Source organism: Schistocerca piceifrons, chromosome X, assembly GCF_021461385.2.
Source record: "Schistocerca piceifrons isolate TAMUIC-IGC-003096 chromosome X, iqSchPice1.1, whole genome shotgun sequence".
Taxonomy (NCBI): domain Eukaryota; kingdom Metazoa; phylum Arthropoda; class Insecta; order Orthoptera; family Acrididae; genus Schistocerca; species Schistocerca piceifrons.
In genome coordinates, this window is record NC_060149.1 from 401,245,957 (window position 1) to 401,251,956 (window position 6,000).

Sequence of the window (6,000 nt, forward strand, 5' to 3'; positions counted from 1 at the left end):
CGAATCTAAGCCGCACTTTTTTTCCGGTTTTTGTAATCCAAAAAACCGCCTGCGGCTTAGAATCGAGTGCAAAGCACGCGGGAGTTCTGAAAAATGTTGGTAAGTGCCGCCACAACTAACTTCTGCCGTCGAATATATGTAGCGCCACAAACGCATGCTTTGTAGGCACAAAGATACATACTGGCACCAAAATCTCTGCGTCAGTAAATAAATTTAAAAAAAAGTGGAAGACGAGCCTTTTTCCTCCGCCCAGAGTTTCGACCACTGCATTTTGGTACATTATCCAACGAAGTAAATACAAATTCTGTATTGTTGATCTTCGAATGTAGCAGCATTTCAATGTACTACGAAAATCCGACTGGCAAGACTGTTTGGGATGTTTGTCAATATGGCCAACTCTACGTTCTGAATTTTTTCCTACCTGTGGGAAGAGATGGTTGCTAATAGGAGCTTTTATGAATTGTGAATCACATGTAGTATTCTCTTCGCCATAAGATTTATACAAATATAAACATTTTGCCATGTATTGTTTCGTGTTTGCTACTATCTGATTTAAATCCTGTCTGCCTAATAAACTACGAAACTAGAGTGAGACAACAGCAAACGGGGAAGAATATACATATCATGTCATGTTTATATTCGTATTATTCTTATGCCTGATAGTGATACAGTCAGAAATGAAGCACGGCAACTGACTAGATTTTTAAATCTAAGATGACTCTAATTTCTGTGCAGAATGTAATGAACTAAAGAGGCGCCTGCAAAGATTTTGGAACGGAGAAAAATTTACGCTAAAATTTTGTTCAGAACATCATCTATCATACGCAGTCTGTTATTTGGTTCTTGTTGATCATTATCAAAGAAAGCAGTAGTGTAAGTAACAACAAATGTTTCGCTAATGAGACGATTCCTCTCTATTTTTTATTTGTAAGCGGCGGTAGCGTGCACAAAAGCAAGCCACGCCGCGAGCGGCGACAGGTCGTAAACACGCACTATCAGAATGCGACAGACAATGCATGACACAGTGCAGTAATGCATTTTCAGCTTGGAGTGATGTAAACACCTATAACAAAGAGAACGGCACTTATCAGATCAAAGAAAAATAAGCAATCAATTCAAACCAGACGAAGCACGTGAAAAAGGAAGGATATCCGTATAAATACGGACGGAGCGCGTGACGCGTAGCAATGGCTACCTGGTGAACCGTAACTGCTAAGCTTACGACTCGAACCAAACTACTGCAGCTGTATCGTCATTCATTCGACCTAAATTGTGTCTCATGTTACAACTAGACGAACTTTGTTTCGATTTGGAGGTGCGACCTAAAACTTTTCTCTCCCCTTGAATTTCGAGTCTCAAATTTCAGGTGCGGCTTAGATTCGGGAAAAAAATTTTTCCTTGATTTCGAGTCTAATTTTTCAGGTGCGGCTTAGATTCGAGTGCGGCTTAGATTCGAGTAAATATGGTACACTGCATTTGTCATGAAGTGATGTAAAATCTCAAAAAGTGTGAAAATATTTATAAGAAAATATGTGCTTTGAGGAAGGCCATATGCATCTACGTTGGTAGATTTTAAAAATGCATATGACTCCATAACCTGTGATATGGTACTTCCAAATCTGATGATATTAATAACATAATGCATGCCAAGAAGGAGGCAAACTGTATCTATGTTTGTAGATTTTAAAAATGTGTATGATTCCATCAACTGTGATGTGCTACTTGCAAATCTGAAAACATTAATAAGAGAAGCATATTATCACATCATAACCATACTCAAATCCAAATCGAAAAGCAGGGTCATCAGTTAAATACAGTTTATAGCACTGAAAGTATGTTTATTACAAACACCGTTCTACAGCCAGAACAAAACTGAATTCTTAGACGGAGAGTGCAGCTATTTATACAAACACTGGATATTTCAGAATGCTGGTATTTATGTAGAATACTCCAGAATATAGAAGCATTATAAACACAAGATTACAAGAACCTTCCAGAAATGATAAATACTAAGTAACAAATGATTGCTGGTTGTTGGGTGTAAACTGACAACCGCCAGCACGCCAGCCAGTGACACTAACCACTACACCACCCAGCAAGAACCACAGCTTGTGGCATTGCTCCCTCTACTGGAGTAATAGTGATTTGCTGTTTCAGAAGTTCTTTTTGGAGCCAACTACACTGTGGCTGTAGATATTGTCAATGGTCGTCTGAATGGTGCCACTGGCAGATCCTCACGTTCTGATCTTGTTACAGCCACTTCACTGTGATGAACATTGTAGGTGGCGCCTCCCATCAAAGGTTCATAATAATCGCAAGGGTCTTGACTTTACTTGAACCACCCATCACCAGTCTGCATACCTGAAATGTAGTAGTGCTACATACAGAGGACATTGACGTTGTCTCTAAGTTTTTGTCTTTTTGATGAAGGCTCATAATCCTCTACTTCGTATGTGATGTCCGACAAGCAACAAAGGATACGCTACAGTCCAAAATAGCATTTTAGTAATTTTCTGCACAAGTGTAAAAATCCATACCAAGTCTCCAATGCTGTATCTCAGTGGCCAGTGCTTGTCATTACAGTGCTCTCCGTCTTTGCCTGGGGCATCCAGTATCCATATGCAAGCCATTGTCTTGCTTCTTCAGTCCTGGTGATGAATGGTTTCACGTAGTTATCCTTAGTATCATCTAGTTGAAGTTGGAACAGTGTATCCTTTGTTGTTTCCGCCTCACAACCATGGAGCAGAAAGAATGGTACGAAGCCTGTGTTTTATGTGGATATCATGATGGGCAGTATTTACCCTAACCTTCTGTTCGACATCCTTGTACATCAAGAGCATATCGCCAACCAGGAAAATGATGACATAACTGAAACTTCCTGGCAGATTAAAACTGTGTGCTGGACCGAGACTCGAACTCAGGATCTTTGCCTTTCGCGGACAAGAGCTCTACCAACTGAGCTACCCAAGCACGACTCACGGCCCGTCCTCACAACTTTAATTCTGCCAGTACCTTGTCTCCTACCTTCAAAACTTCACAGAAGCTCTCCTGCAAACCTTGCAGAACTAGCACTCATGGAAGAAAGGATATTGTGGAGACATGTCTTAGCCACAGCCTGGGGGATGTTTTTAGAATGAAATTTTCACTCTACAGCGGAGTGTGCGCTGATATGAAACTTCCTGGCAGAGTAAAACTGTGTGCCTTTCGCAGGAGAGCTTCTGTGAAGTTTGGAATGTAGGAGACAAGGTACTGGCAGAATTAGAGTTGTGAGGATGGGCCGTGAGTCGTGCTTGGGTAGCTCAGTTGGTAGAGCACTTGCCCACGAAAGGCAAAGGTCCCGAGTTCGAGTCTCGGTCCAGCACACAGATTTAATCTGCCAGCAAGTTTCATATCAGCGCACACTCCGCTGTAGAGTGAAAATTTTGTTCTAATGACATAACTGTCAATATGACTGGATTACAGGAGGGACAGAAAACCAAACGACATTTTTTAAAAACTTCATGAAACAACAGTAAAATTATCTATGGAATTGAAAGTTGGCCTAATTGTGACACTAAGTGTGCTCTACAAATTACAAAAATTATTTCCTTCAAACAGCATCCCATTCACCCCCTTGCAACCATTTAAGTAAATGTGTCACTGTTCTTCCGACATCGTTATCAAAATTAACAAATATGACTAAAGAAGGTGTATGGGGAAAAAAAATGTATCTCTTAAACCATAATATTTTGTTCACTCTTACAGTTTCATTGTATTATTATCATTTTTATTATTTCCATCTTATAACTGACATAAAATAATATATTAAGTGAAATTAAGAATTTCCAAATGACATAAAAGCAACAAATTACATAAAAGCAACAAATTACATTTATGTGGAAAGAGGATCATAGAAGGCCTTGTAATATTTAGAAATGATGTTACTGTTAACCAAATTCTTTAGATCTTGAATTTTATTTCCTGAGAGGGTCATTTTTGTAGTATAAGCAGGTTTCAGATCCAAATTACTCCCATCTACATTCCCTGTTAAATGTCTCTTTCTTCCTCTGAACTGAACTTGTCCCCTCTCAGACTGTTTGTAGCTGTTCTTGTACTGAAACACATCACTTCCGTTTTCACATGGAAATAATTTAATTTCGGACACTCTGAAAATACTCCCGTCAACGTCCTTAACCATGCAAGGAGCCATCTTATCATGAAAAGCTTTAATGTCATTGAAATCTGATAAACCGATTTCTGTAAGATGTAACGGATTTCCCTTCTTTTTTTGCGTTAAGGATGACTGATATGTATTGATCAGGAAATAAATTGGCCCTGACTTCTTAGCACTCTTTAACTGCTCTCTCAATGATGCTGTGAAGTGCATCTCCCTCATTGTGGGTGTGACCACAAATCAAATACTTTTGCATAATGGACTGAATATCCAGCCTTTGTACTGCATACAAATACGTTGGAATCATGTATCTGAAATAGAAGAGAATGAACATTTTAGACAATCTGATTTTTACAATAGAAACGTTTTGTTACATGACTTCTGTGAATCACAGTCTGAGTTTATGGTACTTACTCGTCCTTCTGTTGCCCTCAACAATTGTCGGAGTAAAATACGACATCTGTCCCAAGAATTCTTGGATAACTCTTAAAGATATTGTAAGATGCAAGTTGCTATTTCTACCACGTCTCGGTTTACAATTCCCTGGTGCCAAAAGAAACGGGTAGTTTTGTTGTTTCCAGTCTCAGTAACCAGCAACAAACAACAAAAATATGTGAAACAGACTTCAAGAGTAATAATACATAGTGAAAAAACTGTATGTATGGACACATACTGGGAAATTGTAACAGTTGAGCCTCAACTTGTAGAAAAAGGCAGATGTTTGTCCCACTGGTAAGACAAATTGCAGATTGTAAATCATAAACAGCTAGTTGTATCTTCTTATTTTGAGCCAACTCTTTATCAAAGATTTTTTTCTGTGCAACTCAATTCTTTTTTTCCCTGATGTTCTTGAAATGCTTCTTGTAGCTTTGCCTTGTCTTCATCTGTACTGTTTTTGTAAGCTTCACATTGGTCGCACTGATCCTTCATTGAAACACGAAATCCGATGTTAAATTCGGTATTAAATATATGCGCATAGGTGTCATAATTCGCGGCTGGCAGGTTAGCGGAAGATCGCTCTGAAGAGTAATTTCTGTGCGTTTCTGCAATGGATAAGCCCCCATTGATGAATACTCTTGTTGTGTCAGTTCTGACATAGTGACTCTCAATATGGGGAATTGAGTTTATGTGATTGCTAACTGACTCCAAGATTTCTGGATCAGTCGTATGGTGTTTTCCATGTTGTTCCCTTTTGTCCACAGGTACCATCCCAGTGACAGTAGGGATTTGCCTTTCAGTTATTCCAAAAGAGTTTATCAGAAATGTTTTGTGCACATGAATCTTCTGCTCATCTTTCACCAGGTAGAAAACTCGATTCAGCTTTCTACTTCCTTGGGCAGTAATATGACAATATTTGAGAACGAGCGTTTCAATGCATGTATTTAGAAATCCCCATTGTCTTCTTAAAGATCCCAGTGCCCTGTAATCCGTGAACAGCTGACATCTTTAGTCTTCTGTTACTTTCGTTGTACAAGAGAGGATACATTTATCAGTACACAGAGCACCCATTTTTCGAGCCTTGACAGTTTTACTCGTACGTGATGTATAACTTTCTACGCTGTTTCTCAACGTTTTGCCTTTTACTCTGCCCCAGTTGCTAACATTTCGAATTATTTTTTTAGACTTTTTAATGGGAGTTTTTTCCTTATGGATGACTGATGTTTCACTTGAATTAGACAATTCATCGCTGTTTGACGGATGATAATTGTCATTTGAGCCAGAGGACAAATCTGAACTGCTATCGGAAGTGTTGCTCAGCGAAGGGGATGTTACTGGCACCCTTTTCAAATCTGATTTTTCTCGCTTGCCCTTTCAACCACACACACATTTGAAGCTTCTGTCAATTG